Here is a 26,045-nt window from a genome sequence, read left to right as displayed (position 1 = left end):
TGCACACTATATTTGCCAACTTTCGGCCCTGGCTGTTCACTTCATCATCGTAAAATTTTCCCTTTCCCTACGGAATAAGTTTAATGTCGACAAAATTACCTTGTAAACGTAGAATTCACAATATCTTTCTTTTACCACTAGAAGCTGCTCATGGTTTTATTTTTCTCTTGCTAAACGATATTTCAGTCGATTTATTTTAAATGCTTATCAAGATTTCGAAGCATATGCTATTGTCTTACTCTAGCGTATTTTATTTTCTAAATTCTTAAGATATTTGCAACTGACATTTACTTCATAATATCATTGTTTCCTATTCTCAGTGCAAAGGCATAGAGCGATTATCAGAAGCAGTTTTGGCTGTTGGGACCATAGTTCATGATTCATTATATTTTCTTTTCCACTGTTTCCAAGCATTCTTCTTGATAAAAAAGATTTCTCAGTGGTTTAAAATGATTCTAACTCTTTAATTAAACACTTTTTCTTAATTTTTCGTTCCTCTGTAATCGGTATCTGAAGGTTCTTGAATCGATTATTTCATTTTTTTTCCCTAGTGAATTATTTTCAGTAAATGTTACCTGATGATGAAGGTTGATGAGAAAATATGTGATATCTAAGTATCGTAACTATGATCTTTAAACTATCAGTCACTTCTTAACTTTCAAATCCTTATAAATTCATAATCTTAGCTAAAATAAAAAGAATGAGTGGTAGGTATGATTTTTTTTCTGACGTTCTGAGTTAGTCTACGCTGATTTTGTTGCGAAATCGTCTCAGTGTTACTGACCATCCCAACGCTAGAACTCTAAGCAAGCGTGAAAAGGTTAGAACCCTCTTTTAGTCCCATCCTACGGAAATTCCTATAGTTCTCGTGTTACATAAAAGAAACTTTTATTTTGCTATCCAGAATCCTCAATTTTCTATTTTGGGTTTCGGGTGAAAATTTTGGCAACACAAACGTCATTTGCGTTTCGAGGAGAAAGGCGCCAACCGAGCACCGCCAAGCGATAAAATGAAGGGAATGGTTCGTGGTTGGAATAGAGCAAGTGGAAATAATTTATGATAAGCCCGTGGCGGATGCCACTTGAAGGGCACTTGGGCACTCCGGCATTTACGCAATGCGTACATTTCCTGAGCACCCTAGGCCTTTCCCTCGTATTCTCTCGTCGGCGCCCTTCCTCCGCAGTAACCGTTCGCCAAAAGGCAGCGAAGCACATCCTTCCTCGCCAGCGAGCGTAGTAAATTTCGTCATTTCAGGCACTTCCATGACACACTTTCAAATTGATCTCCCTCGTAAAATATAGAGTTATCATGAAGTATACATAGAGTTATTATGGGATATACATAGAGTTATCATGAAAAATACGATACCCTCGGTAGCGGTGGGGTAAAGTCCTTGTCTGTCACACAAGAGGTCGCGGGTTCGAATCCCGCTCGGTACGTCGCCCATATCCGTGGATGGTCGCGTATGTTTGATTGTTAATTCACAAACCTCAGTGTAAAAGGACTATGGTGCTGTTTTGGTGGTACTGATAAAAAAATAAAAGAATGAATAAATGAAACAATGATGCGGTTTCAGTAATTCATAGGAAGATTGTGGGGAAGTTTCTAAATGTTTTATAGGTATTTTTTTCTTGTGGAGTGCATCGAAAGCGTTGTTTATAGACAATAAAATTGGCTTCTTAAACCACTTAATGAACAGGATTAATGAATAAAAGTGTCATACGGGTGTATGCCGCGTGGAATATCGGAATTTTCTCCAACGTTTCGGGACCGACTGCTGGTCACTTCATCAAGCGAATGGTGAAGAAGTTTCATTTGGAAAACTCTCGAGGCACTTTTAGACGGCCGAGAGAGAAAGTATAGAGTTATATTCCAAACCATTCTCTTGAAGAAGTGACCAGCTGTCGGTCACGAAACGTCGGGACAAATTCCGATATAGGTACTTAGCACTGGGCATACACCCTTATGTCACTTTTTAATCATCATGCGCCGCGATAGCTATAATCAAAGATTAATGAAACAACCATTGATGAAGAAATGTTAAATAATGTATGGAAGGAAGTTCAGTATTGTTTGGACATTTGTCGAACGGCTAATATTGAAAATTGTTACTTATATAAAGAAAAATTTGATACGACGCAAAATCAAAAATAAAATAGTAACTGTGAGTAAATTTGTTTTCATTTGAACCATGTTCAAACTCTTTTATGTACAAGCCTTCATTTTATTTCTCTGCCGTCTCAATTTTTTTCCGATGGAAAAATAATCTCCCTTATCCCGTTTTCCTTCAATCCACTGCCCAATAGTTAAAGCTTCTGAGCAATAAATTGCGATTTAGAGTCTGAGTGAAGCGACGCCATTGCAACGACCCGGTCTTTTAGACCGTTCGCGACACGTTAAGGGTTGATTCTCCACCCTGAACACATTTCCCCTCCCTTGTGCAGCCTCCCCCACTGATCCCCTTCCCCTCCGGCAGCGTTTGCACCCCCGCACAACCCTCTGCATCCCCCACTTCACCCCCTATCGACCCCGTCAGCTCGCGGGAACGCAGCGTGCACACCGTAGTAGGTTTGGAGGTGGTGGCGCTTTGCATCTGGGCAATGAATTAAGCCCGTGGGCATGCGGAGGTGTTTGTGGTGCTCGCGTATGCATGATGGAGCAGGAATGCCTCGCGTAGCATTCAGTGCCTGGGGAGTTTACGTGTTTGAAACGCTCCACACAGTGCGAAAAATCCACAGAGGAAAAATCATTCGCCTTGACCGGGATTCGAACCCGGATCTCTCGATTTCCGGCCGAGTGCTTTAGCCAGTTAAGCTACCGAGGCATCATTGTCCCCTGAGGAAATTTTGGGCTTTTTCACAATTGTTCAGTTTGATGATTTTCTGTGATCATTATTCAGCAGGCGATGCGGATATTCGTTAGATCACATGCCTTATGAGACTTTTGGCGTGACATTTTCAACAACATTTTCAACAACATTCTCAACCACCTTTATAAAAATATTTTCAACAACATTATCAACAACATTTTCAACAACATTTACAAACACATTTTCAACAACATCATTTTCAACAATAATATTTTCAAAAACATTTGGATTTGCAAAATCAAGTCTCTTCAAATGATACAATTATAGCATATGCTCCGGGAGCGAATAAATTCTGCACAGTCGCCATTGCTCTGGCGTGCCGTTTTGTTGAAATTCAAAGTTCGTGGGTGTAATGTGAGCACCCGGGTGGAACAAACATTTGAAATGCACACGTGCATAGAAAAATAATTGGAATTAAATAGACTTAAATTGCAGAGGCGGGCGGCGAGGAAATTTCGAAAATTCTGTATCTAATCTCGAAATAATTGCAGTCTCGGCACTGAGCGAAATTGGAATTTCAATGATGATTTTTCGCGGCTGAGATTATCTGCTCGGACAAAGGGTTGCGATCCACAAATGCGAAAAAAAATTGAGTCCATTGCTGACGCATTTTGTGCACAGCGTATCGTGAATGGCTGGAGAGATACCACTCCTGAGACGAAAGGATACGCATTAAATTCCGAGGAAAGTATGTGATGTGGAAAAAGCCCCCTATCTACTCCCATACCTCTGCCGCCAGCGTTATCCTTATATTTGGGTTCTTGACTCGTTTATCGATGGAAGCGAGTTAGAGAACGGAAGCGTTCTATACGCGGAAATATGGAATAATGGTAAACGTACCTTCCGGACTGGTCATCGGGGCAAATTACAATCATGACCTTGTGATATCGGAGATTTCCGCGGTAAGCGATGAGATTCTTTATTTTCACGTCACTTCTACGTCGATTGCTGCAGTAGTGCCAGCGGAACTGTTGTCTTCCCCACATCAACGGACGGGGCAGCAACCGAAATTGAAGAATTTCAGTCATAACTTTTCTTTAAACCGTTGCCTAAACTTCGAAGTACCCTTTGGGCAATGGTGTCATGGTGTAAGAACGCCGTTACGGAACTGGTTAAGAAAAAACGTAATTACTCAAATAACACTTTTATCAATTTTGGTGCCTCAAAATTTCTAATAGGGGAACTCGGGGCGGAACGGCACGGGGTAGGCGATTTTCAAGTACAAAAAAAGCGGCAATAACTATTACTAGTCCAGATTGGGGTTGCTTAATTTATAAGAAACTCTTTTAAATTATAAGCTTTCTTAACCTATAAGCAGCACCAATCTTAACTAGATATAGTTAATGCCGCTTGCGAAGCACCTTTTTACGCACTTAAAAAAATCGCTTACCCTTTTCCGCCCCGGGTTCCCCAATATACATTCGTAACCAAAACAAAAGTTTTTGTAATAAAATGTGATTAATAACTCGTAATAAAAACAGACAGAGTAATATTTCACTTGTAAAGAAAAAGCTAAGGAAAGTGATCACCGGCATTGCTAATTTTTCTATAACACCACTGTCTTTGGGCAACATAATAACTGTATATCTGCTTTTAGTTTTCATAATTCGGCGATGACTATGCTCCACACCTGCTCTTATTCCAATGACGGTAGTTGCAACTTGCTCTTTTATCGTGTACCCCTGTCTTAGGAATGTTATTATATCTTCTTCTAAGACCGATTGAATTGAGTTCAAATGTTTCATTCCCACTTTTTATTCTCTCCATTTATGTCCTGTCCTCCCACTAGGGAATCCAGCAGGGCATAATCGCCGTGCAGTTCCATTAACCCCATTGAACTAGGCGGACATACCAGTGGGAGGTTCCTGTTCTGTCCCGTTTACTCGTAGTATCATTTCTTCAGGCCATTTAACCTAAATATTTCCACTCGACGCTTCATACTATTTCCGCCCGAGAGACAGTGGATATCGTCTTGCCCGCGGCCCTGTTGCATATCCATTCTAATGGATTACCTCGAGAACTATTGTAGACCCTATTCCTTCACGACAAGCGTGATATGATGAATTTTTCAGAGCCTTTCGCGGATAGTGGGTGCGTTACATTAGAGGATTCTCAAGTCCGCCGCTAGAATTGTTGTCGCTCCGCGCGCATTAAAATTAGATTTCAAAATCGCCACTCGCAGCGCTACCAGTACATCGATTTCCTCTTTTGACGAAGAAATACACGGCAATAATACGTAACTGAACCAATAAATCGTATAAACCGTACATTTAAATCATGCGAGGCGATTTTCAAGTAAAAAAGACTACTTCCACTACGGTTAATGGCGAAAGTCACTCTGAACGAGATACCGCTGCCTAGTGGCGCCTCCGAATAAAATGCGCGCGAGGCAGCTAAAGATATAACCATTAACCGCATTATTCTTGGACCTTTGTTAATGGATGGGTGCATTCAACCGCACTTCGCTCAGTGATCAGTTGATTACGACATCATGATCACTCGGTTGGGAAAGGGTACCGAAAACAACAATACTAGTCGAGGAAAGATACGCAAAAATAAAGAAATGTTTGCGTCCTGGACGGATCGGAATGCGGTTTTTTGCATTCGCTTGCAAAAATTATTTGTAAAAAAGTTACCATATTTTCATTTGGGAGAAACCCTTAGTTGCATTGTTGCAGGCCAAAATGCACTCGGAAAATGCAATTTCTGAGACGCCCTTTGGAAAACGTAATAACTTTGTAGAAAAGAGTCAGAACTGGCCCGGAACGGGTACTCGGGGGTTTTTGAGGTCGCTGATCACGATTATGATGTTCAAATTGACACCCGGACCACCTGGGACTCAGGAACACCGTCGAACGTCATCTCCGTGGAACTGTCCCAGAGTTCATGCGGGAAAGGAAAAACAAGCGGCATCCGGGGTTTTTTTGGGTCGCTGAATTCAAATATGGCATCGGCGAACCTCCCCCGGACACCTGGTGCACCAGAACCTGGACCTGGACGTCATCCCCAAGAACTTTCTTGACAATATCGACAAAAAACACCCGAAAATTATCGGAGGCGTGTTTTTTGAGGCGCTAAATCCACCTGGTGCGATGACGGAGTTGATAGCGATGACTGTGGTGTAAGCGATGACGGCAGTGAAAGTGATGACGGTGGTGATGGCAATGACGGCGGTGAAAGCTATGACGAAGGTGATAGCAATAACGTCTGTGATAGATATGACGAATGTGATAGCGATGACGTTGGTGATAGCTATGATGTTGGTGATAGCTATGACGAAGGTGATAGCGATGTCTGTGTAGATAGCGATGAAGGCAGTTAATAGTGATGACGGCGGTGACAGTGATGACGTAGGTGATAGCGATGACGAAGGTGATAGCTATGACTAAGGTGATAGCTATGACGTTGATGATAGCGATGACGTAGGTGATAGCGATGACGAAGGTGATAGCGATGAAGTAGGTGATAGCGATGACGAAGGTGATAGCGATGACGTAGGTGATAGCGATGACGTAGGTGATAGCGATGAAGTAGGTGATAGCGATGACGAAGGTGATAGCGATGACGTAGGTGATAGCGATGACGTAGGTGATAGCGATGGCGAAGGTGATAGCTATGACTAAGGTGATAGGGATGACGTAGGTGATAGCGATGACGAAGGTGATAGCTGTGACTTAGGTGATAGCGATGACTGTGGTGTAAGCGATGACGGCGGTGAAAGCTATGACGAAGGTGATAGCGATAACGTCTATGATAGCTATAACGAATGTGATATTGATGACGGTGGCCGATGCCATATTTGAATGCAGCCACCCGAAAAACCCCCGGGCGCCGAGTTTCTTTCCTTGCCCGCTAGAATTTTGGGAGAGCCCCACGGAGAAGACGTTCGAGGCCAGGGTACGGCACACTAGGTGGATTTAGCGCCTCAAAAAACACGCCTCCGATAATTTTCGGGTGTTTTTTGTCGATATTGTCAAGAAAGTTCTTGGGGATGACGTCCAGGTCCAGGTTCTGGTGCACCAGGTGTCCGGGGGAGGTTCGCCGATGCCATATTTGAATTCAGCGACCCAAAAAAACCCCGGATGCCGCTTGTTTTTCCTTTCCCGCATGAACTCTGGGACAGTTCCACGGAGATGACGTTCGACGGTGTTCCTGAGTCCCAGGTGGTCCGGGTGTCAATTTGAACATCATAATCGTGATCAGCGACCTCAAAAACCCCCGAGTACCCGTTCCGGGCCAGTTCTGACTCTTTTCTACAAAGTTATTACGTTTTCCAAAGGGCGTCTCAGAAATTGCATTTTCCGAGTGCATTTTGGCCTGCAACAATGCAACTAAGGGTTTCTCCCAAATGAAAATATGGTAACTTTTTTACAAATAATTTTTGCAAGCGAATGCAAAAAACCGCATTCCGATCCGTCCAGGACGCAAACATTTCTTTATTATAGCCTTTTTTCGCGTATCTTTCCTCGACTATACGCAGCATGACGCTCACTTGTTTTCCTCCTTTCTGCTCCGTGGCAATCGGAAGTGAGATGGAGTAAGCGCGGCGTTTCTACGCTCACCTAAATGGCGGCTGCTCAGTGCCGTGAAGTCACTCTGCTCAGTCCGATGACGTCAAGGCGTTCATTTGCTCAGTGAGCAAGGATGAGCGCTCAGTGCGGCCGAATGCATTGAAATTCACGAATTTGGAGTGATTAACGGGAGGAAGTGAATTTGTCGTTTCATAAAACACACAAGGATTCGGTAACAACGGTAATTGATCGCTTGAATGTATTTGAATTCAATATATGTATTTGATTAATGAAACACTTATACGCTATCTTTACCATCGAATGTACACGTTGACACAATGATTCACGTCTTCTCTCCGTGAAATTGCGTTGGAATAATGCAGGTGAGAAATCCATTATTCTGATTGGACCATGTGTCATGGTAAGTAGGCAGCGATTCTTCCGGGTTTCCTTCCGTGTATATCCATTTTACTGGACAATATTTCGTCTACGTTCCAGTTGGTTTCCTCAGGTTGGATAACTGGAACATTGGCGAAATATTGTCCAGTAAAATGGATAAATGCGCAAGGAAACTTGGAAGAATCGCTGGCTACCGTCATAACATCCGTGGAACCCTACTTGGGAACTATTGCCATGGTAAGTATTTGATTTTTTTCGGATAAGTGTAGATATAAGTAAGTAATGAAAGGATTAACTTTTTTAAATAATTTTTTTCGTTATGATGATGGAAGGAAGCATCAATTAAATTCACCGACATTTGTTTCAACTTGTAACTGTTATTTTTTGGGCGTCGAACTCCGGCAATGTACCTATATGGAAATTTTAACATGCTACCCGAAATCTTTAATATTTGCCGCCACCTTTGATAAGTTATTTAATTTTCATCGCTATCAACTCAATGGGCAAATATGCTAACAGCTCTCGGAAGAAAAAAATTAGGATACCGTGTAATGATGGTCGACTTTGGTGATATCAGCATGTATTTCTTATATTTTTATATTACAATACCTTACGCTATTGTAAGGTTTTATCATAATATTTACCATTCATCGTAGCCTAGGGAGTGTTTATTCGAAATTCATGTTCGTATTTTTTCTTTGTGGCGTTACAGTTGGAAGTGGAGTTACCCCACGATGTGAAACGTTCAAAAATATCAAGCATTTGCGACGCTAACTCGTCGATTTAGCGATTGGAAAAGTAAACTTAATACATCTGTAATATGATGACTTTCCAGCTTGAATGCAGATAAAGGTAATAAGTCACCTCGAAATTCCGATGGAGAAATTAATTAAACCTAAAGTCACTTATTGACATTAGTTCACCCTCCGTTAGTACATGTATAGAGGGGCAGGATTTCTCTAGTTTTAATAGGATTTGCTGCTACACACAGTAAAAAAATCTCATTCGCGTATGCTATAGAGTGATTATCTTGCACAAACGTGAATATGCGATTAAAGTAATAGGATTACCGAGGAATAATTGCCATTAAACACCGTACTTGCCCTACGTTTGCGGTGTTCAATTTTCGAAATTGCCATTTCGCCTAATTGGCTTATCTTCGTGGAAAATTTCTTTGAACTGTGAATACGGATTAGGTTTCAGCAGAATATTTAGCAGCCATCGTAACCAATGCAGAGGAATTTGTTTGACCTTCATGCTCCTATTTTTTCTTTGTGGCGATTCAATTGGAAGTTCAGTTATCACACGTGGTGAAAGGTTTAAAAAATGGCCTACATTGGCTACACTAACTCGTACATTCAGTAATGGGTAAAGTGGGCACAATTAAAGTGTTTGTGGGCACAATTAATTAGTTTATTTTCGGCAAATCATAGACCACATAAAAATGAAATTCTTTGGTCAAATCTTTGACGCCATCCGAATTTGAGCTCGAATTCGGATAGACAGAATAAACCCCAGGGTGTTAATGTGGATAAGGATACTCTAAACTTATCCCTCAACAGGTTAACGCCTTTTCTCTTCCCTGTTAATGACTGACTGAGACAATCATATTTCGTAGTTACCTTTCCTTCTAAGTTTAAAACGGCATTAGGCTCTTCTGTCTTTAGGCATATTCTCTCAACGTTAATGGTTGTAATCAGGACCGGATTTTAATGAATAGAGGCCCTAGGCTGTTCCTCTTATGAGGCCTCGTCACCTACCATTTTTATGCTTATTTAATACCTGAGGGATGATAAAATACAATACCTATTTCAATATGTTAAATAAAACATGTTATGATTGGTACTGACCATAGCAATTCCATAGTAGTCAGTGAACCTATGAACTATACAATGGTATAATATAGTATATAGGTACAAAGAAACAGAACTAATGAGCCAAACGCTTTGATCTTAATCAATACATTTTATGTTTATTTATTAGTCGTCTGTGTAGAATTTCTCTTGCTTACAGTTGAGTTTTTTAGTGTTCTTTGTTTTGAGAATATTGAAATAAGCACTTGCAATTTTCCACGCTTATAATTTTTTTTTTTATACCATTTTGTACCTCGAAAAAATGGTTGGAACCATTTTGTACCTTGAATATGATGTGGTAACATCGAAACCTAGGTCAGAATAAAATTTTATAATCGTGAAAAATGGCAAGTTTTTATTTCAATGTGGAAATAATCCACTCCATCGTGCTTGGATCTTCGGATTTTATTTGTTTTTAGAATTGTTTAATTTTAATTTTGCCAGCAATTAAAATTCTCAATATTGAGGCCCTAGTCCGAAGATTAGTTAGCCTGTAGGAAAATTCGGCCCTGGTCATAATATTCGTGCCATCCGTGCTTTCACATTCTCGTGTCCTTGGCTCAATCCCCGTTCGCTCCGCTTTTTTTCTCTTACATCTTCTGTGACTCCCCTCACCCTTGGGGACCGTTGCTCGGCTCGGCGCTAAGTTGACAATCGCCCTTCCCCACCCCCGACCAACCGGTTGCATCAAGGATTGCATAAGGCCGGCCGTTTGGAGAGAAATGAGTGGGAGAAGCAGAACTGTCGTCACTCTGCGGGCTGTTGATTCTCTCTACCCTCTCTCTCTTTCTCGCTAGGTGTCGCCCCTTGTTTCTCTTCCAGCCCCCCAGGGGGCGTAAAAAGAGGGGTTTCTCTTGTTTTCTTGGCGTCGCCTGTGCGAATTAGATTTTTTTCCCACCTCTCCTTCCCGCGCGGATGTAATTTCCCAGCTCTCATCCCCGCGGAGTACACTTTTCATCCGTTTTCCCGCCGGGGCGGCGATGACGGCATCAATTGACGGGAATTGAGTGGAATAAGGAGTTTATCCCTCATTCAAGGGGCGTTCTAACATCTTTATTTCTTTTTGAGATATTCTACGTCTTTTTTAAGTTTGAATTCATTTTGCTCGTTCATCATCCACGTCCACGTACGCGCTTTGACTCACTAAACTGCATCTACCTCTTTCTTGAGCTTTTCTCAGAATGGTCCATAAATTATTATTTATAGAATAAAATAAAACTACTTTGTCCTATTCCACACTTTATTTTAAATAGCACGACCCGGGTTTCAGCATCTCATGCTATCATCTCATCTTATGCTCAGGTGATGGCATGAGATGGCGAAACCCGGGTCGTGCTATTTAAAATAAAGTGTGGAATAGGACAAAGTTATTTTATATTTATTCCATGATGAAGCAGCTCCACAAAGTAGTGTCTTGGCAAATTATCAAAGCCAAAAAAATATTTAACTGCGTGTTAAAAGGAATTGATCATATCTTCAAATAAATTTCCATTTTGGATGAGAAGTTTAAATTGAGTGCCTTCTTTAATGTGATAATAAAATCGTGTTGGAATTTTAATGTATCAAACCAAACGTATTAAATGCAGAACCTGAGTAACTAAAATGAAGGAGCTTTAGGTAGCTTCAGAGGTTAAAACACCGGTGTGGAAGCTACCATTAATAATTTTAATGCAATGCCGGTCACTCCAAAGATTAATGTTTTATGCATTTAAAATATATCGCATTTAAATTGACTCGTGGAAGTAAACATATCATGTGAATAAATTTAAATAAAAGAGATAAAGAGAGAGCAAACAAGTTTTATTTTATTTTATCTTCGTTTCAGGAACTGAAAAATAGATAAAAGTATTTTTTTTAAACATAAAAATGTATTAGTAAATATGCATACCGTATCTCTTGTATTCGCGATAAGGCCTGTTTACTGTCATTCTACCTATAAATCCTATTCTTCTCCTTCCCTTCCCCCATTTACTTAACAACCCTCCCTGCAGCACGATTTTCAACAGCTACTCTCCACTCAGTGCCACAAGAAGTTTCCTCTCTTTCCCCGCTATGTGTAGCACTTATTCGTTTCTCTTTAATGCCATAGTAAAAATTGAAAATAAAATACCTCAAGTATTCCGCAAAAATATTTAAAAATAATCACAAACCTTGGAGATTAAAACTCTTAAACCGGTCAAAACAATTATTGAATATTCGTAAGGTGTTACTGACGGTGTTCTCCGTGTTTGATTTAAAACTTTTTCCGTCTCTCTTTATTATAATTCAACTAATTTTTATAAACTCCCAGTTATTTGTTAGAAAATTATGTCAATGCAACATGGCTCGTGAAGTACCACACTTGACTAGTGGCAGTGGTGTGCTCATTAGTCGACATCTGGTATACGTTACGTTTTCAATTTCCAAAAGGCTCATTCCACGTCCGGGCAGATAAATGAAGCGTTTCGTCTCGCTTAGCATTCAAAATGAACCCAGGTATGTCATTTGTAAGGAAGATGCGCATGATTTATCTTCGACGGAAGTTAACACGATATGAATATGATTTATCTCCTTGGAGAGGTGTAGAGAATAATTTTGTACTCCAAGGAACTATTTATCGGTTAAAGGTCATATATTTTCACGTCTACTGTCTCTTTCTGCGGTAATGATGAATATATAGCGGGTGGCCACCATTAGCCTGTTGATTTGAGTATGTTGATATGGGATTGACTCACTCACACGGCACAAAAGGAGGCATTTTTAAACACCTCGTGTCAAAGGAATTTTGTTATTCGATCACCGAAAATGATCGATGGTGTTTAAATGTACGATGGGTTAATTTTTCATTTTAGAAAGTTTGTTATAAATGATTTTTCGCAACGCACTGAGCACATGAAAAAACAATGCATAAAATGCACGTAATCATGTTAAATGAGTGAGATATTTTACCCGTGTTTTACTATCACTAGAACCATTTACTGTTTGTTTTACTTAACTATTTCATTAGATAACAATATTAACTTATTTTTTGTCTGCTTTGCTTACGCAGCGTTAGGGCCACTTTTGATACATATGCAATCCCGTCCCCTGAAATTCATTGCAGTATTGCAGCAATTTATACTTCAATTAATTCATTATATCTTCCAATAAATTGCCATTATGGATAAGAAGTTTTAATTGGGTGCTTTCTTAAATGTGACAATAAAGTCAGGTTGGCATTTTTATGAAGAATTTAAAGAAGACTTGTGCCTAAGCATTCTTAATGAAGAGTTAATATAATTTTCACTGCCACATTCAGTTTCCAAAATTTTCTCCTAGTTTGCCTGTTAAACAGAAACAAAATATCAAAGCCCAAGGCTGTAAACTATTATTCCAATCAATAAGGTAATATAATCAATTGATGCTCTAAAAAAAATTGAAAAGCGAAATGATAGAACTTCCTATTATTATTAATAATTGATGTGAAAATAATTGTAATAAAATATTGTAAGCTAATATTATTTCCATTGTTAATACGAGTTAATATAATTTCATTTGCTACATTCAGTATCCTAGCCTGGCTAGCAAACAGAGACAAAATACCAAAGCACGCAAGACTGTAATTTTATATTCGGATTAATAAGGCAATACAATTCAATTGATACTGCCCTCAAATCATTTTAAAATATCCTTTGTAGTCATAACCGCCATCTAAGGTATCGCAAGGATAGATTGATAGTGAAGGCGCGGAGAGATATATTTTCTTTCGCCAGGTAAGATTTAAAAAAATAAAGAAAATCGCTGCAAGAAAGCCCTTGAACTTTGCCCTTGAGCTGGGTAATTGAAATTCTCTCCCGCCCGGGTCTCCACTCCACCATCTGTAGTCATCTCATTCGGAGTGCTCGACAAGAACAAGCTCTTCTTTCCATTTAATCTCGGCCGTGCCCTCGTTTCCGAAGGCTCCTCAAATAATATATATTCCTGCGTTTGCGAATTCCCCTTCAACCCCCCCACGAAATGCATTTTAAGGGATGAAGAGAGAAATAAATCAATCTCTGCACTCGGGTTCCTTTCTGTAGTTTACGAAAGAATGGCTCCTCTTATTCTCTTTACAAAATCAGAGAATCCAAGCGTGATGGAGTGTAATTTTTGCATATTGAAATAAACTCAATTTTCTACGATTATAAACTTTTAAAATAGAAATAACGAAGTTGTGTACACAATCAGTAAATGAGAGGCCCATCTAAAATATAATGAAGAAGCAAGCAACAAAGTATTTTGAAGGACTGCTAGCCAATGGAAATAGAGCCATGAAAGATTTGATTAGGTTCAAAGATACTGTGACGCCGGAGTCCCTCAAATTATATAAACTTCCTTGAAATCTCAATTTGGCACAACCCCTCTTTATTAAACGTCTTCTATATAAAACTTCCTTCTTAGCAATTCCCTTCTTCTTATCTAAAACACATAGCAACGTTCTCATGAACGAGCAATGAACAATCTAAAGCATCAACCTAGAAAAACATACATTATAATTTATAAATGAATACAATCAAAAACCCAAATGACGAATGACATTAAATAAATAAAGTATTGTGCTAAGGGAATGCTCCAGCAGGAATTGCTTTTGGTCAGGTTAGGTTTTAGACCTTTTTATCGGCTCAATACAATGCATACTTACAAAGACAGACTCCGTCGACCGGAGGACGGTTTAAATTTAAGACGATATTGAGTATTAATTTTTTGATGGATGCAATACACGGTCAAGGAGCAAAAGAAGTCAGAAGACATCACTCTCCATTCAACTGCGACTACCAATGCCTGTCAAAACTATTCTAGAAACAGAAATGTGTCCAAACAGCCGTCTTCCTTTGGGAGAGACATTCCATGAATCATCGTCGGCGTGAAGGAGGATCAAACCCGTTTATCCCCTTTCATCCTTCACTCGTCTTTTACATCTCTAAGTGCGCCTCGATCGTCACTCATTGCACGCACTTAGTCTCCTTCGCTCGTCGACCCTTTGCGCCGATTGCGGATTCCTCATCCCGCTCACACATCTGTCCGCATTCCCATACATCTTTCAGCCTCCCCTCATGCATTGCTCACCCACCCTTACACCCCCCGCTGAATTTCCCCTCTCCCATTTCATTTATTCATCCGCCTTTCGCCTCCGGAAGGGAGCTTAGTGTCTCCATCATCATAGTACCCTGCAACAGGGATGGCAAGTGAAACGAAAGGAAAATGTTTCGTTTCGATCCGGAGGGAAACGAAAATACGAGGCTTAGGTTTAGTTTCGTTCCCGCACGAAATTAAAATCACCCAGTTCAGTTCAGTTTCGACCCAGGACGAAACTTTATTCCCGGGAACGAAACGAAATTAATGTCTCAATACATGCTGCCTTTTGGGTTGGCTACCCAAGTTCGGCCGCCAAAATCCATGTCCCCAAATGCCCAACGGACTGGGACACGGCTTTAACACATTCGATGCTGTTGTCTTGAATTCAAGGGAACATTCCCAGATGTTTTTTTTTTTGCCCACCATCTCCATCAGTTTTCACTGCTGGATATGGCAATTTTTTTAAATTGAGTGTAACAAAAGATTAATGGAAGTAGTTCATAATTTACTTTGCATTTTGAGTCTTTCCGATCCATGTGTGGCCGGCTCTTCAGAAGGTTCCCTGCCTGACTTTGTATACACATATATGGGTCTTTCCCTATCAACTCAACCAGGGTCTCACGCCCACCATTTCAGATTTAGATTATTTTTTCCCTGTTGTTAGTTTCAACCTTGTTTAAGAAAAATATAAAATATTAAAGACCCATTGCAAGTATTTTCCAAGATATTAGTGTTTGAAGTCAATGAGGTACACAGGAAAATTCTGCCCTCCAGTAAAATTATTCAAAACTACCATATTTGTACCCCTGTAAAACCTAAACCAAATGAGCAATGCTAATTAAATGTTTAGTGTCTATAGACATGCTTTTATAGTTTGCAAATATGTCATCAAAATTATTTTTACTTGGAATTTTTTTTTTCTATAAATGTTCAAAAATTGCACTTTTGACTAAAAACTGACATTTTCAGACATGTAAAAATCACATTTATCACCTTATATATTTTTTTTGCAGTGAGTCGCAAGTTGTAAATTGCAAGTGGCAAATTTTTACTGTGCCACTCGATCATCACAAAAAATTTTCCTTGACTAGTGAATCTCTTTTATAAATATTTTCAGCATTGAGTGTTTTAATAGATTGCCATTAAGGTTATGAGGTATTGAGTGAGCCACCTTGTTAAATCCAAGCCTCGAAAGTTTTGACGATAAGCAGAAATACGTGAAAATAGCAATTTTATGTTAATTTTGTAGCACTTTTAAATACAGTTCATAGCATTTTGTAGAACCTATTTTTTCTTTGTTTTAATAATCCATCACTAGTAGTTGACAAAAAAGGTTGATAAAACACAGCTATTTGAAAAATATACGGAATAGTTTAAATAAGTATGGGGTAAAGCAATAATAAATTAAGGAATAAGATATAAAGCAAATAATTAAAAATTATATTAGTAGCTTGAATATCATTTACACTAGTCGAACATCAACATTGAACAAGTTTCAACAATTTCGTCCTTCAACTGGTTGCGTCTGTCAGTCACAACTAGATTGTACTGGCTGAAAAACCTCTCAGACTCCACGATGCTAACTGGTGTCTAGATTGTGTGTAGTGCGGCATTACCAAACTCAGTTTTTTTCTGGGCAGATAGGAAGAAATATTTCCCAAACATCGCAGAAGCCACCAGGGTTATATCTCAACCTTTCTAGTAGCTGCCGATGAAAATACATGTAACCATCTATGAAGCAGTTAAGACCCAAGGTTAGTGAAGAGTTTGATCTGGAGTGTAGCTCTCTATGGTGCGGAAACGTGGACATTGAGGAAAGATACTGCTGCTACTGCCAATATTGATGTCTTCCTTGCGACAGTTAAAAAAAATAAAATAGTACTCAACAATCAAAAGAAACGTGGACTCTGAGGAAAGAAGAGCAGAGAAGATTGAAGGCATTCGAGATGTGGGTATGGAGAAGAATTGAGAAGGTGAAATGGACGGAGAGGAAAAAGAACAACGAAGTGCTGCATATGGTTGGCCAGGGTAGGCAGCTTTTAGATGTGGTACGGAGGAGACAGAGGGTATGGATGGGAGAAGTACCTAGCGGGGAGGGGATGTTGAAAATGGTGTTAGAGGGTAGAATGCTCGGAAACGAGGGAGGGGAAGGAAAAGAATAGGATTTTTAGATAGATTGAAAGGGAGTAGGCCTTACAGTGAATTGAAGAAGGCAGCGCTGGAAGGAAAGGAAGGCTCCCAAATCACTTCTTTAGTACTCCATGGATACCTACCTTAATCGGTGGAATACTATAATAATACCCAACGATAAGTTATGCCACCTTGCGTTCTCCACTTCCCAACCCTTCCGTGTGGCGTGCACTTGTCGCGCACTCTCTCGCCCGCCACGCCCCCTACCTCATCCCTCTCCTTACCATCCCCCTCTTATTTCTCCCCAGCATACCCCTCTCTATCCCATTTCCCCTCTACCGCTCTACCCCGCACTTCAGTCAGTCGGCATGTCCCCCGCCCTGGCTAGCTAGCCGCCGCGCCGATCCTCTGACACCCCCGCGCTCCCCGTAGGCAACGCGGGCGTGGAGGAGCAGCAGCCAGCCGGTCTGCGAAGGGGGCTAGCGAGTGCAGTCGACCGGGCGAAGCTTAGTGGACGCTCGCGCACATATGCATGTCTGTCTCTTCTTTTTCTTGTCTGCCTGTCACTCCCTCAGCTCTTCTGTCAAGCTGTTTGTCAGTTTTGCATTGAGTTAACTCTAGTGATGACGACGGAAGAAGTCGTCTGTGGTTATTCCCAACATTCTTAGTAAGGCTGTCGTCTTTTTCCTAACTAAGATTTTATGCTCTAAGGATAGAGGGAACGTTACCGCATATGTCTCTCTCTTCTCTCATCAATGTATATACATGGTCTCTCTGTTCCTTCAGCGTTGAAGACGGAACAAGAAGCCTGTGGTTTTTCCGAACTTTCTTCGTAAGGCTGTCGTCTTTTTCTTTACTAAGATTTTATGCTAGAAGGATAGTGGGAATGCTGCAGCATATGTCTGTCCCTTCTCTCATCAATATACAATATCTCTCTCTCTCCCTCCATTCAGTTTGGTTGAAGAGAGAAGTATAGTTTCGAAGAAGGAGTAAGAAAAGTCTATGCCGTGTGTTTACGTCAACTATTCTTCGTATTGCAGTAGCCCTTATATTTTGTTAAGATTACAATTTGAGAGGACAGTCGTGGAAAAAAACTTGTGTGACAGCGGAAAATCCTGAATTACCTTGCGTTTCAAAATTTTTGGGTGGAAGATTTACAGTTCCTCATTGATAAGGACTACATTTTACTTCGCATGGAAGCAACCCTCAGGATCGAGGCAAAAACAATTGGTGTTCCGGATACTTTTCCGCCTCCAAAACCTCACCGTCTACCCTCTCTGTGAGCTCGCGATTTTAATTCCTGCCCCGCCCACTTCATACCTGGAGTCCCCGTCGAAAAAAAATAAATAGCAGCACTCCTTCACGCCTCCTTTGCGGGGAGGTTGAGGTGTGGTCAGGGCTGCGACCCCTCCCTCGATGTCTCTCCTCTTCCTCGCCCCCTCCTGCACCCTCTCATCGTGGAGGGAACATTTTAAGAGCCTCATCCTCATTCCGTCGTTATATCACCTCACATTTTTGCACAAGTTCCCCTCTCGACAAGACCCCTTCTTTCTCTTCTTCGTCTTTGTTCCATCGACGTTTGCCACCTCGTCCGGCTTCTACGCCTCTTGCACGTCAAGAAATTCTTCCTTGAGTCTCGTCCTTAGATGTACGTGTTTATTCCAGCTGTCGTCGTGCGAGGTCCGAATAAAATCTGCTTTCAATAAATAGAAAGACCTATTGTTGGTGAAGGAAGGGTACTTCTTGTGTTGTTTTGTCCACTGTGCTTCGTCTCTGTCCTCTGCTTCCATTGACGTTTGCTACTTCGGATCGTCTGGCTTCTACGCCTATTGTACTGTTATACGTTAAGATATTTTTCCTTGAGTAGTGCCCCATCTTTACTCATCCTTAGACGTTCGTCTTTACTCCAACTGTCAATATGCAAGGACAGAGTAAAATCTACTTTGATTAAATAGAAAGACCCATTGTTGGAGAAGGAAGAGTATATCTTGTGTTTTTTTCGACTGTTCTTCGTACAGCTCTCTTTTATGAAGGACGACGAGTGAGGATGGTTCTTAAAAACCATGTGAAAGGGGAATAAATCTATTAATATCTAGTGTGCTATCTCATGAGTGCCTGTTTCACGGACTCTTTTAGAAAAGTCGGGTCAGGAAAGAAGAATTTAAAAAAAATAACTGGTGTTCAGATGAGAAGTAGATAAGCATGCCAAAAAATACTTCCCAGGGATCCATTGTCTCAACCAAGGGTCAATTGGAGTGAAAAATCACGTTACATGAGGAAGAAATCTTAAGTTATTGTTTGTGTGATTGCTGTTCTGGGAGGTTGTTTTTTCCAAAGTTCGCTGCATCGCTTTGCAATGATAGAACAAATGAAAAAAACTAGTGTTCGGGAGAGAAGTAGATAAGCACGCCAGAGAATACTGTCCGGTGATCTACTGTCTCAACTAAGGGTCAAGTTGAGAGTAAAATAGCGTTACATGAGGAATAAAAATAAGTTATTTTTCATGTGACTGCTGTTCTGCTTCGTTTGGTTTGGCGAACGTTCGCTGCATCGCATCGCCTTGTAACGGTAGCAGTTCAGTCATACCCCTGTCTCGCCGGCAACCATCCCCTCTAACTTCCCCCTCCATTTTCCTCCTGGACGGCGTGAGGAAGAAACAAAAACATTGCCAGTCGCGTTATCGACTTCGTGTTTTTGGTTGGATGTGTAAACCGCGTATACGTATGCATCCGTTAGAATCGTTGTGTCAATCCCCGGGATTCGGATTAATCGTGTGATATTTTCTCCTTTTCTCCTCACTTTGTGTTCACGTCCATCACAACGTGTTAGTGTTTTTTTTTCGAGCGTGTTTTTTCCCGCTGCTTGTGCTGTTGTTGTTTTAACCCCAGTTCTATTCGTTGAAACCCGTTCGCTTCCGTTATCAGTCCCTTTTAGCCGTTTAACCATGCTGTTACCATCCTCCCTTCCGTCGGCGCTGAGTCCGAATCGATTGTCTTGTGTTTTCGTGTGTGTGTGTTATCGTCCGTTCACGTAGGCAAGTGTTGAAGTCCTCCCGCCATAGGGAGATTGTTTTGTCCTATCCCGTCATCCATTCTTGACTTCTCGCGCGTTCAGTTTCTACCCGAGTCTCGTGTAATCCAGGTCTTATACATAAAGATAAGTCGTGTCGGAGATGGAAGGAGACTACGATATATTGTTGCTCTTTCCTTTTTGAGAAATTCTTGGTACCCTACCGGACTGTCTTTTCATATCTTCAACTCCATAGAGAAATAAGACCTTGAAGGTGTGATGGAAGGCGATTTTTCTGCCTGAGAATAATATTTTATCGGAATTACAAAATTATTATGCGGAGGATCTCTTTCTCTACTCGTGTCGTATGTGACATGCTTCGATGGCACTACATATCCACCGGTACAGTGTACTTGTAAACTTATTCAGTGACCTTTGAGGCTGATTTCGCCTCATGAAATGCTGTAGTAATCACGGAAAAGAGCAATTAAACCTTCAGTCAATATTTGGGGTCACTGTTTATCCCCTTCCTAGCGTTTAAAGAAAGACCACGTCCCTCAAATTTTCTCTGGGAAATCATCATTTTAGGGTTCTTACAGATAAAATTTCACATTCTTGCTTTTACTTTTCGTTTGATAGCCGTGGCTGTTTGGGTGCCTTCGTTACAGCTGGGTCAAAGTCAGAGAAATTCGGACTATAATTCATCCATCGGAGAGCGTTTGCTATTTTTTTAGAGGCGTGCAAAACGTCGTTGTAATATTCGCAGGGAATCATCTACAGCATTTCCCTCAGAAATCTTCACCTTTTTAGCCTACGAAGGCGCATTTTTTTGTCGAGGTTAAAGTATCTTTCCGCCCCAATTCCCCATTCAGCACCCTAAGCTAATCTATCCTCACAACCCTTCCTCCTCGTCTATCTTCTGAACGGTTAACTGGACTTCCACGCCCCCTCACCCCCCTTCTCCTCTCCAGACTTATTTCCCACCCCCCGTACACCCGCCACGCCCCTCTCCTCACATTCCCTCTATCCAGCTAACGCCGCAACGCTCATTCCCTGAGCGACCGTGAACGGAAAGAGAACCCAATATCGCTCACGGGAGCCGCCCACGTCATGACAACAATGGCAATGAAGAACGCGCGAACTTAACTTTCGGGCTTCCTACCTCACGTAAAATAAGTGGTGCATGTATAGTGCACGAGTGCTTTTCGTTGCTGAGGTGATCACTGTTCACATAGGCGACCACTGCGCAGGCAGGTGAAACACTTGCGGCGGTGGGACTTGAGAGTTGAGAAGGGGAGAGCCCTCCCCCCGCACGCCCGAGGCGTCCTTGTTGTGCCAACAACCCGTCGGACGAGACGGTCAGTCGCCTGGACTGGGTCCACCAACGTGCGGCCGGCCGGCGTGTTTTGTCTCCGGCTGTCGCAGCCTCTCCCATCGGAAGTCGATCGACTGGAATAGGACAGAGACGGGCGAAGAGGGGATTCCTCCGCATTTACATGCTGCAGTGACCAGGCAAAGGAGCGTGTAACTTCCTTTACTGAACTTGAAATTTGGAGTAAACCGTCCTTCGCGTTGAAAAATGGACATATCGGGACACATCGGAACTCAATCGGCTGTAATCGAGCGATAGAAGTGCGGTGCCAATAAAGAGTAGGTGACAAAGCCGCCGAAGAAAACGTCCTTGGCTCGTCTAGCCATCTCGCACCGGCGCTCGTATGAATGAAATTTGTTTTTTGGCGCCTGCGTGGATCAGTCTCGCTCCGAGATAAACCGATGGTTGCACATCACGCCGAGTCGTCGACATTCGCGACGAGTTTCGACATTTGAAAAGAAGAAAAATCTTTCGAATTAAAAAAAATCAATCCCTCCAATACTTGAAAATTGCCTATCGTTTACAGCAAACATTTACATTACCTGGGAGATATCTTCAAATGGGACGTGTAGAAGACGAGAAGTACACAGTGTTATCTGATCCTGCAGGTACATACTGTCTCAAGTCCATCTCAGACGTGTTCATCGGCACGAGATAGCCTCTCTCCACAGCAATAATTGATATTAATTTCCTCGCATCTATCTTTCTGTTTATTCCCCTGAAGGGAGGCTGTCGAAAGGCATCAAAAGATACAGGCATTGCGTCGGTGTAGAAGACTATCCCCATTCTTTTTGCCAGACTGTGTGCAGTTAAGCCCTTTTATCAGCTGGGAGTCGTGTGCGGCTTCACAAGCGACCAGCCCCAATCGCCAGCCGCGGCACGATCGTATCCCTCGGTCGGGGAGGGGAATATTCATCCCCCCCTGTATTTTCGACGCCTCCCCTATCTCCTCCCTCTCCTGGAGCCTCTCCCGGCGCCATTTCCAGCGACGCACGCGCTCCAGACCTTCCTGCGCGCCCTTTTTGGAACGACCGGACGAGGAAAGAGTGTGCGTACTTGAAGAGAGACCGAGAGTAAAACGATTCGCCCCCTCCCACCCCCCCCCCCTAGAGTTTCGATTTTTTTTGTCACTCCACCTCTCTCTCTCTCTCTCCAAAGGAGCAACCGAACTCGCCGCCAACCGTCACCAGAGTCAGCGGGGCGTGTTTCGAAACTAGAGAGAGAAAAAAAGTGAGCATCAACCTGCGCGCGACCGACGTGCCGCCCCGACATCTGGTGGGGCAGTTTGTGTGTGCACTCGCGCCACCTACGCCCGCCAAAGCGGCTGAACCCTCCTGCTGGGACTCTTTCCTCCCCAATCTGCACCTTCGACGTGGGTGTTCCTCTCTGCTTCTTTCCACTGACCCGATACACGCCTATGCGTCCCAGTGACACACATATATCTTCTAGCAGCTCGTCTTCCCCTCATTACCTACCTAGGACCATTCTGACGTCAAGTAATACCTAAATCTCGCTGCAGTTGCATTGTCAACCACTATATCCTGCAGTTTACTACCTAAAATATCCCCCAGCTGCGTGGTCTCAAGGCCCATACCATCTCCGGTTTGTGTGCTGTTTTCCCCACAATATACCCCCAAATATTCCTTACATATTTATTTTCCTGCTCATTTCCTCGAATCTTCTTACTGCGCTATCATCCTGTTGTGCTACATCACGCATAGTCTTCCTTTCTCGTCCAAAGAGCTCCCTTGCCGCTCCCCTTCAAATCCACCATCCCAGCACTGCCTGCACAGCTGCTTCAGTGATAAGGCCGTGTGAAGGGTTCTGCTCGGAACCGGTCTCCTGCCATCTCCTCCTAGTCTGCCCCTCTCCCTCACACAAGCGCACTACACTGCGTGCGTACCACAGGGCGCGTGGAGACAGACACGGGCGCACGCAATATCTCTCTCCTTTTTTTCCTCTCTCCCTTTATTTTCCTTCCTCTCCGCTCTCCCTCGCGGCGTCGCTCCCTGCAACCCCCTCTTCCCCCTTGAGCCACTCCCCCTTCTCCTCGCCTCGAACATCTCGTCTTCCCCGAGAAGCACACGGACTCTCGTCTCATTTCCGCGCATCCAGCAGTGCGCTCTGGCCGCACTATCGCCGCATCTCTTTCTTCTCTCTCCTGATTCCTCTCTTTCCTTCAGCTCCAGCTCTGGCAGGGAGGTCTGGGGAAGGAAGAAGAGGTTTAACAAGTCAAGTCTGACTGCACCACTTACTTATCTCGCTTCGGTAAGGGGAAAGAAGTTACTTCTCAGAGGGATCGTAACTACCTCTCCCTCGCTCCCTTCAAGCGAGAGATAAAAAGACGTTTTGTCGCGATCTTGATAAAGGAAGGATAATATCGCGGTATATATTGTTGGAGAAGAGGGAGGTGTGTTGGAAGAGTTGGTCGCTTTTCAGCGATCAGTGGTCGTTCGCGTGGACTCTTGCGAGTTATACTGCTCGCAGACGAAGACCATGTGTGATCTGTGATTTTGTTTTTGACAGGCCGGCTTGCTAAGATCCCAAAAGTCAGTGACGAAATTCTCCCCCGAAGTGTAGTCCCCGGAAAAGATACAACTTAAATCATTCTTCACCACAAATCAAACTATAAACTTCAGTGTACCCTATCAAATACTACCTTCTTCATTCCCATTTCAACCCCCTTACTCAGTGTGTTGCTCAGTCGAGCGGATTGACATATAGGGGAAACAGACAGACATATTACACAAAACACTGTGGGTCTCTGAGGGGGACTGCGACGATGTGCATGGCTACGTCCCGTAAGGAAGACGAAGAGACGTGTGAGGAGGCCAAAGAGAGCGAGGATTGAAAGGGAGAAAATAAAATTTAAAAAGAAAGTGTGTTTATTTGAAAGGGGTGTGCGTGAGTGTGAGTGAGTGTGTGTGTTTTGTTTCAACCATATGCATATGTGTGTGTACGCAACCTGTGCGTTCGTAATTTAGTTCTATCTCCGTGTATATACTATCTCTCCGGCGCTTCCGCATCCAAAGAGGGCGGAGCAGGTTGGGCGGTTCGCGCTGGTCCAGACGCAAGCCGCCGGAGGCTGGAGGAGAGGAGGGAAGGGGATAGCGGCAAGAGTATCGGAAGGAGTTCTGCATACGCTCCGATACAATACGTTTTGCCAGGTTTTACAGAGTTGGGTTTGGCATTGTTTGAATTGGTGCTAGAACTGCCACGTATTGGAGTAGTTGATTACTTATTGTTTTTTTTTGCTGTTTTAGCGGAAAATATACGCTCAGTTAAAGGAAAAATTATTTATTCAGCCGATACTTGAGTTGACGCCCTCTCCACGTGGGAAGGCTGGTCATCTGACTCTCGGTTCAGGAAGATTCCCTGAAGAATTCAGCATTAGCGGATGAAATAGGATTTTAGGCAACAGAAGTGCATTCGGCGAGTTAAAATTGGTGCTATTTTTGGGTTAGGAAAAGTGGACATCAGATTTATAAACATCGAAGAAAGGTGAGAGATCAAATTTTCATCGAAACCGGATCGGAGAAGATGAGTTCTCGTATTTGAAGGGAAAAATTAATTTTTACCCCAAGATACGCCCCTCTACTTCACTATTTTAAGACGAAGGAAAACTTGAGCCCTCTTTGTCGACGAAATTCAAGATTCTAGACAAGATTCAACGGGGCATCTGCGTTTTTCCTCCCCCGGACGGAAGGAGGCGTGGTGAGAGATAATCCCAGACCCTAGTCGAGGAGGACCGGACTGCATCGTGAGCCGGCTGGCTTCACAGCAGCGCTGAAGACGCGCCTCTCCGCGTCGCCCGTCTCTCCGCCTCTACCCCGCCTCACACAAGGTTCGTAGCCGATTTAATGCAGGGTTCTCGCTCTATATTTGTGTCCGACGGCCTTCTTTTCCACCTACCCCCCCCCCCCGTTCTGTCACCCCTCCCCTCCTTTTTTCAGTCTCCCCCTCCACTTCCGCCTTTCCCCTCTCTCCCTTCGCCGTCCGCGACTCATTCTTTTTTGTGCTCGGTCGGATACAGATAGCACCAGTTTCAACGCCCTCTCTCTCATGGTTAGATATCATTCCCTTACCTAACGGCTTGGCGAACTGTTGTTTCGTCATTGTGAAAAAGAAACACTTGCAATTTTTCAATATTTTAAAATTCTTTATTCCCGATTATAATTATTATTTGCGCGGCTGTGCCGAATAATTTCTTCACGGCGAATTCCACCCTCCGTGTAAATTTTAACTTTAAATCATCGTAATCATCATCATTAGTTATTCGAAGATTGGTTTGATGTAGCCCTAAACTCATTTCTCTTACCGGCTAGTCTTTTAACTCTAACATAATCCTTCTGTTTTAGATCCATCAGTGCCCTACATACCTTGGAAATTTAAGTTTTAATAGACTAAGTTTTGAAAAAAAAGACTAGGTAATGTGTCAAGAAAAGAAATAGTTTGCATGCAACTGGTTGGGCGGGAGCAAAGGCGACCTATTAAGAACGTTTTGCGGATTGATATCATTCTCTAGACGACCAGCTTGGCGAACTGTTGAGTCTCCATGGTGAAAAAAGAAACACAATTTTCCACGGTTGTAAACTTTTATTATTCCAGACCTAGGTGTCAATGAATCTTATAGGTATAAAGTGGACCATTGTGGGGACCAGAAATGGAATCATTTTGTAACTTGAAAATGATGTAGTAATATAGAAACCTGTGGTAGGGAGTAAAAGTTTACAATCGTGAAAATTAAAAGTGTTTCTTTCTCTATGGAAAAATTCCACTCCATCACGCTTACTTCTTCTGATTTTATTTTTTGAGTCTTCCTTGAGCAG

General features: G+C 42.4%; 1 protein-coding gene across 3 annotated transcripts in view; it reads left to right on the top strand.

Annotated features, from left to right (window-relative positions):
• LOC124156323 (sodium bicarbonate cotransporter 3) overlaps positions 1-26,045 on the top strand; it is a 621,570-nt gene that overhangs the window by 352,795 nt on the left and 242,730 nt on the right. Inside the window, exon 1 of one of the 3 annotated variants that reach the window (XM_046530806.1) lies at positions 23,195-25,060. The exons of the other annotated variants lie outside the window; for them this stretch is intronic. The gene's annotated coding sequence lies outside the window, so the exon portion shown is untranslated. Of the gene's footprint in view, positions 1-23,194; positions 25,061-26,045 lie in introns of those variants that run through there. 3 annotated transcript variants of the gene reach the window in all.

This window comes from Ischnura elegans, chromosome 3 (genome assembly GCF_921293095.1).
Source record: "Ischnura elegans chromosome 3, ioIscEleg1.1, whole genome shotgun sequence".
In the NCBI taxonomy this organism is placed as follows: domain Eukaryota; kingdom Metazoa; phylum Arthropoda; class Insecta; order Odonata; family Coenagrionidae; genus Ischnura; species Ischnura elegans.
Note: the sequence above shows the minus strand (reverse complement) of the source record. Positions and strands in the feature narration are given on the sequence as shown.